This window comes from Enhydra lutris, unplaced genomic scaffold (genome assembly GCF_002288905.1).
Source record: "Enhydra lutris kenyoni isolate GAN:26980312 unplaced genomic scaffold, ASM228890v2 scaffoldscaffold66, whole genome shotgun sequence".
In the NCBI taxonomy this organism is placed as follows: Eukaryota; Metazoa; Chordata; class Mammalia; order Carnivora; family Mustelidae; genus Enhydra; species Enhydra lutris.
In genome coordinates this window covers 12,104,907-12,117,870 of record NW_019154150.1, presented here as the reverse complement: position 1 = coordinate 12,117,870, position 12,964 = coordinate 12,104,907, and the positions used below count along the sequence as shown (strand labels likewise).

The window sequence follows — 12,964 nt, the reverse complement described above, 5'->3', positions numbered from 1 at the left end:
CAGAAAATCAACAAGGAAACAACAGCTTCGACACACTGATCCAGACAGACTTAGATATATTCAGAACTTTCCGTCCTAAAGCAGCAGAATACACATTCTTTTCAAGTGCATATGGGACACTCTCCGGAATACTGGGTCGTAAATCGGGCCTCAACAAATACAAAAAGATTGAGATTATACATGCATATTTTCTGACCACAACACTATGAAACTTGAAGTCAACCACAAGAAAAAGTCTAGAAAGACCATAAGTACATAGAGATTAAACAATATGCTACTAAACAATGAATGGGTCAACCAGGATCAAAGAAGAAATTAAAAAAAGAATACATGGAAACAAATGAAAATGAAAACCCAACAGTCCAAAACCTTTGGGATGCAGCAAAAGCAGACCTAAGAAGCTGGTATTTAGTAATAAAAGCTGGGGCACCTGGGTGGCTCAGTGGGTTGAAGCCTCCTGCCTCCAGCTCAGGTCATGATCCCAGGGTCCTGGGATTGAGCCCCGCATTGGGCTCTCTGCTGCGCGGGGAGCCTGCTTCCCTTCCTCTCTCTCTGCCTGCTGCTCTGCCTACTTGTGATCTCTGTCAAATAAATAAATAAAATCTTTTAAAAAAATAAAAATAAAAATAAAAGCCTACCTCAAGTAGCAAGAAAAATCTCAAATGAACAACCAGTCTTACACCTGAAAGAGCTAGAAAAAGAACAAAGCCTAAAGCCAGCAGAAGGAAGGAAATAATAAAGATTAGTGCAGAAATTTCTGATAGAGAAACTAAATACAATAGAACAGATCAATGAAACCAGGGGCTGGTTCTCTGAAAAAGATAATAAAATTGATAAACCCTTAGCCAGACTTATCAGAAAGAAAACAGAAAGGACCTAAATAAATCAAATCATGGAGGAGAGAAAAAAACTAACAACCAACACAATGGTGATTAATTCAGACAATCATCATCAACGGATGCTAAGTCAAATGAATGGAGGTTTAGTGAGATGAGGCTATTGGTATAGTTTGAGAGTATCTTTTCACAATATACTTATCAATTACAAAGAGAAAAATTCGAGGAAACCTAGCAGACATCAAATTTACCAAGCAATCAAGATTAATGTCACCAGCGGTCAAACAAGTCAATATCAGTAGTTTCCTGATGTGATGAAACGGGAAGAGGACATCATCACTTCTATATAATGCTCCTAAGAAGGCATATCTGAGTCTGGTCCTGAGGAAACCACACCAATCGACATTCTGCAGAATGAAAGGTCTGTACTCTTTAATAAGGTTGTAAGGACAGAGAGAGACTAAAGAACTGTTCTAGATGGAAGGAGACAAAAGACATGTGATAATTAAGTGAAAAACATGAACCAAACAGGAAAGAGACATTGTTGAATAATTGGTGAAATTTGAATGATCCTTGGATAGGATGTCAGCGTTATACCAATGCTGACTTCTGATGTCCTGGTTTGGAGGGTCATATGTCCTTGCTTTGAGAAGAGGCACACCGGAGATTCTGGGAGTTTAGGGCATTGTGTTACAAAGATATATATTTATACAACTTTTATATTTTGGATTTGAAATACTATAGGAGCCAACTACATACATATGACATTTATTTATCACTAGTATACCTAAGATTATGTAATTTTGTCTTTAAGTCCTACTATTATATTTTTTCAATTTAGCAAGTATTTCTAATTTTCTAGAATTCTTACTTGCAACTTTTCCCATAACCATCTTTTCTTGTTTTACAGAATATGCCAATTGCACATGCCACAAGTACCTCCATATCAGCCAGATCAAAATGGAACTCTCCATCTTCACTTTCAAGCCCATGGATCTCTCTGTCTCAGAGGTCACTGAAAGCAACAGGTTTCTCTGAGTGGAATGGGGAGCCACTGAAGGTTTTGAACACAGAAGTGACATGATAAAATTTTCTTTTCAAAAGAATCAGCCCCTCTCCACTGAGAATAGACTTAGGGAGGCCATAGTAAAAGTAGGATTAAAAATTTTTCTGGTTTGCCCTGGGGTTGAGGGGGTTTCCAGAGACTGAACCTGCAATGAGAAAATCAGGAAAGTAGCAGCCAAACTGGAAAGAAGTAGTTATTCTAATTAGGATATTATTCCAGAAGGTCCAGATGTGAAATGATTGTAGTATGGCCCAGGTGGGGGTGATTATTACATGTCATATTCTGGACATAAAATGGGTATATTATATAATATATAATGTATGAGATGTGTCATGCGAGGAAAAGAGAGGATTCTCATGTTCTTAGGTAGAGTACTAGGAAAGCTGATCCCTGTTTTCAGCAACAGGAAGGAAGACTTTGGGGGGAGCTATTTGGGAAGAGGGATGATGAGATGGGGAGCTCAATGTTGGACTTGCTGAGTGTGAGGTATCTATTTGACATCCAAAAGGAGATATTAAATATGCAGCTAAATGCATAAGTCGAGATCAGAGGAGAAAAATTAAGGCTGTAGATACTGATATAGATGATCATCAAAAAGAAGTTCACGGAAAGTGTAGATAAGAGTTCGAGAACTTAGTCTGGAGACTCCAGTATTAAGAGGGTAGACATAGGAAGGTGAATGAGTTATAGAGAGTGAGGGGGAACTGCCAGTGAGGTCGGAGGTCAACCAGAAGAATGCAAGTGCTTGAAGCCAAGTGGTGACAGTGTTCAAAGAAGGAGTGATTGGCTGCGTCCAACGTAAGATGGGACCTGAGAATTGAACATTAGATGTATATATAAGGAGATCATTATTGATCTTGACAAGATTTATTTTGGCAGAGTGGTGAGGGCAAAATCTTTGACAGAATGGAAGATGAAAACTCAGAAGCAACTAACTTAGACGAGTTTTTCAAGTTCACCAGCAACAAGGGGAGGAGAGAAAGGCAGTACCTGAAAAGGGAAGCAGAGGATTATCTGTTGTGTTTTAAGGTGTGGAAATACCTGCCTGTTTGCATACTGATGGGAATGATACAGTAGAGGGGTAATGACACGGGATAGAGGGGAGGCAGTGGTGAAGCTGTAACCCTAGGATGGAGGGAAGGAATGGGATCTAAGGGCATAGGGGAAGGAGCTGGGCTGATTTAAGACCAGAGATGATGCCTTCATAATAAGAGGAAGATAGAGGATCAGGTAATTGGGTAGATCTGATGTTAGGAGCTCATGGGAATTCTCTTCTGACTCTTCTAATTCTCAGGGAAATCAAGGTAGTTATCTGCAGATGAGGATGGAAGAGATAAAGATATAAATCATTGTCGAGGGGAGGAAGGAAGTGAGTAGAATAAGGAAAAGAAGGACAATTACTGAATAGCATGCTGGGCCGCTTGAGGTTTTGGTAGTCACGAAGTTAGAGACCAGTCAGCACTTTGAAACTTTCAGTTCCCTGAATTATATCTGTTTCTTTCTGTTTGTTCTTGGTCCTTCATCAATTTTGCTGTTGATTTTGCAGAGATGTCTGGTAGTTAGTCATTGCCTATTCATGGTTGAAATGAAGGGCTAGGTTAATTCAGGTGGTTGAAGATACACTCTTCAGTTGGAAAGACCCTCCAAGGGCTGCACAGACTAAATGAAAGAGAAGACCCACGGCTAGACACACGGTCAGGTCTCAGAACTAGGCATCCAGACGCAATCTAAGATCGTCTGGTATGAAACTATATATTGTAACAGCAGTAAATGTCACCTGAAAAGAAAGGAGTATCAGACTGTCATCAGCAACCCTGAAGGCTCGAAGCCAAACCCCAACCCTGAAAAATTCTAGAATTCTAGAGCCAGCTCAATGACCAATACAACTTGAGGGTAGCATAAACACACGTTTCGAAGTATTGGGGTGTATCCCCACAAAATAAGGGAATAAACAAAGGAAGAAGGGGGCAAGAAATAATGAATCCATCTCAGAATGATGAAGGGAAATTATAGGAGAGAGGTTTACTTTTAATTACTGCTGGTTGCATACCTTTCCTTAGATTTGAATGTCTAGGTTGTACACTTATCACTCTCCCAACTGTTAAAAAACAAAAGAAATAATAGGCTCGAGGTGTAGTCATTTGCCCCCAGGATACCAAACCAGGACAATTGTAGTTTCAACCTCTCCCAGGAGTGGAATTTTAGACCAATCTGTCTGGCATTTCCTGGTCAGCATTAGTAAGGTCATCTGCCTGATAAGACCCAGCCTTCCCCCCAGGGAAGGTAACATGCCTGAAATAATCTTTTTTTTTTTCCTTTTGCTAATAGCCTCCCTGTTCTACCCTCCTTCCTATAAAAGCCTTCCATTTCATACAGCTTCTTGAAAAGCCTGTCTGTTTCTTAGGTGGGATGCTGCCCCGTTTGTGGATTGTTGAATGAGGCCAATTAGGTCTCAGTGTAACTCAGCTGAATTTTTTTTTTTTTTTTTGCAGGGGAAAAAGTGATTTAATACCCACCAATTCCCCCCGCCCACAAGTAATTACATTCTGGGCTTCCACCTTTTCTTCCAATTCTGAATCCTTCTGTTTTTTTCCTCTTAATGAGAGAAAAGTTAAAATAGACATAAGGTCATCAAAAACCTGAAAAAAAAAAAAAAGGCCAAGGACTCAGTATTCATTTGCCTTACAATTTTTACTTCCATTAAACTGTCCATTATTTGTGTGTCCTCCAATCCAGACACACATTCACCCGGCTTATAAAATGAAGGACATAAATGAGGGTATATCAGCTGTTACAGCGAACAGATTTTGTGAGGTGCCTTCTGTTTCGATGCTTTTAAGTTTATCTGTAAGGGCCTACTTAGCCAGAATGAGCCATTTTGTTGTTTATGCAGTAAACTTAGATTGAACCTGCCCCTTCCCCCAAGAGGAAAGCGCTTAGAAACAGAATTGGTGAAGTACGGCCAAATAGCCCCCGATAACGGAGTCCAGATTCAATGACGTGTCCGGCCAGATGGAAACATCCAATCAAGGGAAAGCACATGTATTACCTCCCTACCCGCCAAGGACGTGTTCGGCCAGGTGGAGACATCCAATCAGGAAAGCACCTCCCTAACCACCCAAAAATGTGGGCCCCGCCTTTTGGGCACCAGACAAAGGCGCCAATTCTAGCCAAGGTCATAGGCTGAATTAGATGACTATCATGGGGTAGAATGTAATTCAATTGGCCACCTGTGTGTGGCCAGGCTCAACCACATGACCTTTACTCTATAAAAGTTATTCTGTGAGACTGGGAGGGGTTGCCTCTTTGCAAGAGACGGCCCTGGCCGGTCAGTTTGATTCTCAATGCTTGGCGCGAAATAAAGCTTTGCTTGACCTTTGCCTTGTATCAGTCTTGTCCTTTTGTCTACGGACCCTTTCATATCACATTTTGTTGACTTCTGACATTCCACTTTCCTAGATTATAGGAGAGGTCTGTGTATGTAGTTTGTTTTTAAAATGCGCCAATTGCAGGGCATCTGGGTAGCTCAGTCAGTTAAGCTTCTGCCTCTTGATTTCACCTCAGGTCATGATCTTGGGATCATGGGAATAAAGCCCAGAGTTGGGCTCCAAGTTCATCTGGGGAGTCTGCTTGAGATTCTCTCTCTCTCCTTCCCCTCTCCCTCTGCTCCTCCCTTCCCCGACTCTCTCTAAATAAATCTTTTTGAAAAATGTGCCAATGCCTGTACATTAACAAGATTTTTTAAAATAAAGCATTTAATTTATTGGCTTTTGGGGATATTTGATATATCACCAGTTTATCAAAACTGACCATTAATTGCTTCAACAACATTTTCATGACACTGCTGAGGAATCAGCTGTTCAGAAATGTGCAGGTTCCTTTTGTATATCTACACAAGCTTTATTCAGTCAACATTTTCATCATTCACAATGTTTATCTTAGGAGTAGTGGTAATTGGTTTTGTTTTGCCTTTAGTCTTAAAGCTTTTTTGGCTGGCTTTATGAAATGCATTTCTGGATTTCTGCCCTCTTAGTGTGTTGTTGGTTATTGTCTTTGATACCCTCATGCAGCTACTTGAACTCCAGGTGACATCAAAGTTCTGTCCTTCAGCAGATTTGATACAGTGACTAGATCTGAAGTGGTCTTCCAGGGGCATTTTGGGCTCAGTGAGAAACACAGGCATGGTACCCCTCAAGACCTTCGAGTTCACTCTCTTTCTTGCCATTTCTGAGGGTTATAGGTAAGTTCCTCTCAGTTCTGAGGTCTGCCCTCTACACCAAGCTCCCAGTCCAATTGGCTTTCCTTTCAGAGCAGGTCGGATTGAGCTGGCAGAGGATTCCTCCCGGAACCAAGTGAGGTGCCAGACAGTTCTGCCTGGAACCAAGCCCTAAGCGCTTCAGATCTCAGTTCCCAGGTTTCTGAGTGGAAAATTCCAACCGTTGCCATGCTAAAACTGGGTCCAGTTTAAGACCCGGACTGGGGTTCAGCAGGAGGCCTTAGGCGAATAAAATTTGTTTGAATAGGTTTCTTCCTATCTGAAGAGTGCCTATCTGAGTGTGCAATCTTCTGGCACTTGTGCTTCCTTTAATGCTCAAGAAGTATAGTCCTGACAGGGGAGGAGAGGGGTGAGGGGGGCTGGCATCAGAGTCTGGGATTCGGTCTTCAGGGCGATCATGTGCTGGACCCACAGCAGCCCCATGTGCACTGGCCTACATGCACAGGCTACTCCGGGTTCCCCAGGCTGAGGAAGTGGCGTGGCTGTGGCGGGCCTGTGGGGTCGGCAGAGGGAGGGCCAGAGGGCATAGCTGTCCTATGCACGGAGCAGGCGTGAGGCAGCTAGGGGCTGGGATGCCCCATGTCTATGGAGAACCCCTACTTTGTGAAAGGAGAAGTACAGAAAGCAGTCAACACCATCCAGGGACTATTCCAGAGATGGACAGAGCTCCTCCAGGACCCCTCCATAGCAACGAGGGAAGAAATCCACTGGATCACCGATGAGCTGAGGAACCACCTCTGGAGCATAGAATGGGATCTAGAGGACCTTGATGAGATCATAGCAAAGCTGAAGCAAATGCTAGAAAACTCAAACTCGATGCAACTGAATGAAGTATAAGATAAACCTTCATGCCAAGTACTTGGCAGATTGTCAGGGGCATGAAGGATCAGATATCAGCTTCATCTGTGCAGGCATTAGCTGAACCAAAGACTAGACAGGTATGGCCAGGGGACAGTGGTGGCCAGAACTGGACTGCCGGAATACAGAGAAATACGGACACCTCGACCTTGGGCTCTAGTTGGCCAACTCCCATTCCATGACGGAGCAGCAGGTGATCTGGAACAGAAGGATGAGCAGTGGGAGCTGGTCTCTGGCAGCATCGGGTGCTGAAGCACAAGTCCCAGTCCATCAGAGGGGAGCTGGAGGAACAGGCAGTATACAGATTCTTCCCAGAGGATTTTTGGAGTATGGTGATGATGAAGTTCTAGAACCTAGGTGAGGTTCGGTGGGCTGAGGTCCGGAGCCAATGACCAAGAAAGAACTCTTGAGACATCTTTGGTGCAAAATGGTGGTTTATTAGAGCATGGGGACATGACCCGTGGGCAGACGGAGATGCTGCCCCGTTATCCTGAGGACTGGCTGATTATATACACAGGAGTTGGGTAGGTGAGGACAAAGGGGGTGATGTTAGTCTCTAAGGAATTTTGGAAGCAAGGTCTCCAGGACCTAGAGGGGCTAGCTATTGTTGGGAGAAAGGTTATTTATTACTAGTAGTAAAAATCTTCTTGTGAGACCCTTTAGATGTATATCAATGGGCCATATGCTTGGGAATGATTCTCGACACTATCTTGGAGATCTAAAGTTTCACATTTCTCCTATCAAGTGTCCTTGTTAGTGAGATTTGGGTTTAGAAGAAATTTAACTTTATTTAGGGCTTGAGGAACTGAGTTATTTGCCTCTGGAAATTGTGCTATTGATAAGGTAACTTCTTTGTTGTAAATCTCTAGGACATTGGTAAACCAAGGGAGACTCCTGCCTTGCAGGATTGTGATCTCTACAAGTTGACTATTTGTTTCTCGCTTATGGCAGTCAGGGGTGCCTGAGGAATGTCACACACATTACCGAGGGGAGTGGGTGGAGAGAGGGTGAAAGGTGCCAGCTTTTGCTTTGTCCTCAGCCAGCCTCCTGCTCCCTCATCAGTGAGGAATGGGAACACGAGGCAGATACGGCTCTGTTACCTCGCTGGAGATTCGGTCCCAAGGAGGATAGGACATAAACTGACTTCGCTTTATCATCCCATGAGTCTCCTGATCCATCAAACAGAACTTCTTGCTCTGCATCTTAAACTTTAATTTAATGACAAAAAGTTTACAAATTGAGCTTCAATTAATAAAAAATAATCTTCCCTCTCAAAAATAAAACAAAGCAAACAAGAAAACAACAACAAAAGAGCAACAGTCCTGGAAGTTGCAGATATCTGGCAAAATGGCAAAAGTTTACTAAAAGTCATGTAGTATTACAAGGGCCATTATGGGCATCATTCCAATTAAACAAGATTGCTCATTTAAGAAATGCATTTGAGAAATGCTCAAGGGATTCCAAGTTGAATAAACAAAATGGGATACCTGCTTTAATTGGTACGCAGAAACTTCCAAAAGCCTTCAAGATTCCAAAATAGCTTCACTAAGAGACTCATTACAAACGGCTAATGAAAAATTAAAGACTCAAGAGGTACCTAAAACACAAGGCAATAGGACTGCTGTGATTCCTACTACTTCCCTGCAGTCTCTTCACCTGCATGCTCACATTTTACCAAATTCTCTGTTTGAACTGCCTTTCCTCCCTAAAGAGACTATTAGACAGTTACCTTTTAAGATTGATGATTGATTGATTGATTGATTATTTAGAGAGAGTGAGAGTATGTTGACTGTGCACAGAGAGGGAGGGGCACAGGGAGACGGAGAGAGAAGCTCAGACTCCCCACTGAGCAAGGAGTCCCATGCAGTGCTCGATCTCACAACCCTGAGATCATGACCTGAGCTGAAATCTAAAGTTGGCACTTAACCAACTGAGCCACCCAGGTGCCCCTAGACAGTTACTGTGAAGACCTATTTTACTGTCCCTGCTCCCCTTCCCCCAGGGGACTTAAAAACAAGTCCCCGAAACCAGCTCCAGGTGTGGAGGCCAAGAAAAACAAGGCTGTACCCACCTCGAGTCTAGCCCTGACATAAGTACAGCCATCTTGGCAAAGCAAAAGTCCGCACCTTGTAAGAGTGGGTTAGCATAAGAATGGCCATCCTGAAGGCCGAGACGCCATTTTACTGAGTGTCCCTAACCAGCCCACAGGGCGCACGTGACTTGAGACAAGAGAAAGTAGCTAACACCTGAAAAAACAACTTAATCATATACCACCGGGGCGGTTAGGTGATGGTGCCACAGGGACCAAATGTTAAAGGAAAACAAATAGTTAACTTGCAGAGATCACAATCCTGCAAGACAGGAGTCTCCCTTGGTTTGCAAATGTCCTGGTGATTTACAACAAAAAGGCCATCTCTTCAGTGGCCCAATTTCCAGAGACAAATGGCTCAATACCTCAAGGCCTAAGGTCGCCCTCCCCACCGTAAAACTGAGGGAGGCTGAGGCAGAAGGAAATGTAAATAAAGTTAAATTTCTTCTAAGCCTAAATCTCACTTAACCCCCAGGATGGCGCCAGGGTGATAGTGGGGTGGCAAAAGGTTAAACAAAGTTAAGCTGTCAAAGTGGGGCGCAAGATCTGTATGTAGCTATGAAAAAGTGCCTTGAAAATGCTATATAAACCCTTGGCTTTGAGCGCTCGGGGTCCTTGAAACCCGCTGCGCCGGGCGGATACTTGGACCCCAGCGAGCTGGGAATCAACCTCGCTGTGTGACTTGCGTTATCGAGAGTGTTCTCTGTCTGATTTAGGGGTGGTCGACTCTGTTCCCTAACATTACCTTTTTAAAATAAAACTACCCACTGACAAACGACACTGAGGTACCCTCAGTCCTTGGTCAAAGACTGAATGATAGGGTCAAAGTTACAGAATTTCCTACACCTACAGAGGAATCTCGAAAGCTTTTTGAAGACTGTGGAGCCATTATCCGGGCCGGTGACCCTGGGTTGCCAGATCTTTAGCACCTTGTACACTTTTGGCAGGTCCTGGGGAAGCCCAGATAGATGCAGGAAGCAAGATGGCAAAACCCCAAGAGCGATGAACTGGAGATCCTCGACCAGAAAGGACTGGCAGGATAGCAACTGAACATTTTATAAGCCATCCCTAGAGTCTTTCCTGCTCACGCTGATTGGTATATGATCCAAACATGCAGACAAAATAAAGATAAACCTGTGGCAGGTTTTCAAGCCCATTTGAAAGGCCTTTTTCTATGGCTTGTTGGGTTCCATACAATAAATGAGTTCACCCAGCCTGCTTCAGCTGCCCTTTTTGTAAATGGATCATCTCCTAAAATCAGTGGTTGAATATAAGATAGGAGGCCATTGCCTGACTGAATTCATGACCACAGATGAGCATTTTGAAAGGACCCTGAAAAAGATCACAAACAAAAATCTGCCAAACTAATAGCTTCATGGCTACAACAGCTTCAAGGGCAGAAACTCAATACCTCTCCCATTGCATCCTACTAGAGGTCCGTCATTAGAAAATCAATGGTCCAAAGAGTAATGCCTCAGGTGTAAGGCACTGGGACACCGGAAAAGAGATTGTCCTCAAAGGTCCTATGTAAATTCTCAAACGTCCTCATGTCTACCTTCAAAGAAGGGACCCCATAGGAGCCTCACCCGTAGCTGATGAGCTCTAAACTGTTACCAATAGTAAACTATTGCCAATAATTCTCCTGAATAGCCAAGGGGAAACTAAAATCAAAATTAATGGGATACCTTATCAAATTCTAGTTGAACTACGCTTTCTACTTTAAACGCCACCCTCATAAAACAACAAATCCCTCAGAGTACAAAGGAAGCTTCTGTGGTGGGGTCATCTAAAAAAGTTCAGAGAGAATTTATCACAGTCGGTACAAATGGCTCTGGGACCTTTTACTGAAAAACACTTCTTACTATGTGATTCAGCCTAACCCCAGGCAGAGATCTTCTGTCTAAATTAAAAGGGCAGGGGCGCTTGGGTGGCTCAGTGGGTTAAAGCCTCTGCCTTCGGCTCAGGTGATGATCCCAGGGTCCTGGGATAGAGCCCTGCATCTGGCTCTCTGCTCAGCGGGGAGCCTGCTTCCTCCTCTCTCTCTGCCTGCCTCACTGCCTACTTGTGATCTCTCTCTCTGTCAAATAAAAATCTTTTGAAAAATTAATTAATTAATTAATTAATTAAAAGGGCATATGTTGGGGTGCCTGGGTGGCTCAGTCAGTTAAGCATCCAACTCTTGATTTCAGCTCAGGTCATGATCTCAGGGTTACGGGACTGAGTCCCACACTGGGTTCCTTGCTCAGCAGGCAGTCTGCTAGAGATTCTCTCTTTCCCTCTCCATTTGCCCCTCTGCCCACCATGTGCTCACACATGCTCTCTCTCTCTCTCTCTCTCAAACAAATAAATAGATAAATCTTTTAAAAAGTGAAAAATGAAAGGGCTAATAGGTTTTTGCCTCCAATGGAGACCTCACCTTAGAATTCCTATTCCTTACAGTCCGTCCTTGACACAGAAGAGGAAGAATTCCTCAAAAAAGTTCCCTAATTTAATTAAGGTGCCTGAAAATCCATGGCCTAATTTGTTAAAGATTTATTTATTTTGGAATGAGAGAGACAGCACAAGTGGGGCGGGGGTAGAGGGAGAGAGAGAATCTCAAGCAGACTCCATGCTCAGCGTGAGCCAGACACAGGGCTCCATCCCATGATCCTCAGATCACAACCTGAGCTGAAGCCAACAGTGAGACGCTTAACCGACTGTGCCACCCAGGCACCCCTGTGGCCTACTTCTAATACAGACATTGGAAGAATAAAAAGTGCAGAACCTATAAAGATTCAGATAACTCCCCCTAAATTACCTCCATGTCCATTCCCACCTGAGGCCACACAAAGCCTCACGCCCAGAGTAGAAGGCCTTGTAAATGACAACCCACGGGCTTGTCATTCCCTGTGCCTGTCCCTGCAACACGCCCGATCTCGCCGATTCAGAGATCCAATGCAGAAGGATGGCTGTGTGTCCAGGACTTCAGATAATTAACAAAACATTTATTCCCCATTTCTTAGTTGTTCTGCACCCAAACACCCTTTTGTCAGAAATTCCACTGTTACGGGATTTCTTTTCCTTTAGGGCCCGCAGTTCTTGGTTCTGCCACTTCGAAGAACGAAGAGGTAGACCAGATGAAGAGCGGTAGCAGCAAAGTGAAGTTTATTGAGCCATAGTGCAAGGTTCCAAAGAGGGAGGGGACAGGAGAGGGTTGCTGATTTGGCGTTTAGATCTAGGGGTTTTCAAGGCCTTGTTGGCGGGCTGTTTTCATTTTGATTAACCCTCCAATCAGATTGTTGTCAATTACCTATCACGTGGGAAAGGGTGGAGGGCTGCTTGTAAAGTCCTTTTAAGGGTGGTTTCTTCTTAGCGCAGGGGACCGCCTTATCCCTGCCTGTCTTTCCTCCAACTATCCTTCATCACCATTTGCCTCAAAATGATGCACTGTGGTAAACCCCTGCCCAGCCTTCTTCAGCATCCCCGAGGGGGTGAACAGCCTGTTATCTATTTACCTTTATTTGGAACAACCAACGATTTACCTGGACAGTTGTGCCTCAGGAGTTCTGCGAGGGCCCTTCTTATTACTCCCAAGTACTTTGTAGGGAAGGAAAAATTCTCCCGTCTACCCTTTAAGGTCTTCTAGATGGACTAAGACTTAAATTTACATGAGACAGAGTAACAAGAGAAAAAAAATGCAAGGTTTTATTACACGTTCAGGGGGGCCCAACAATGACATTGATGCCCAAAGATACGACCAAGGCAGGCAGTTTTCAATATATTTTAGACAAAGAGGCAACATATTTGTGAGGAATTGACAGGATGAAGAAAACAGGTGTTTGGCTGCTTTAATTAGCGGG

At 43.7% G+C, this 12,964-nt stretch overlaps 1 pseudogene; it reads left to right on the top strand.

Moving 5' to 3' along the window:
- The first annotated feature begins 6,757 nt into the window (after window positions 1-6,757).
- On the top strand, window positions 6,758-7,386 carry LOC111159018 (annotated as a pseudogene).
- Window positions 7,387-12,964: the final 5,578 nt, after the last annotated feature.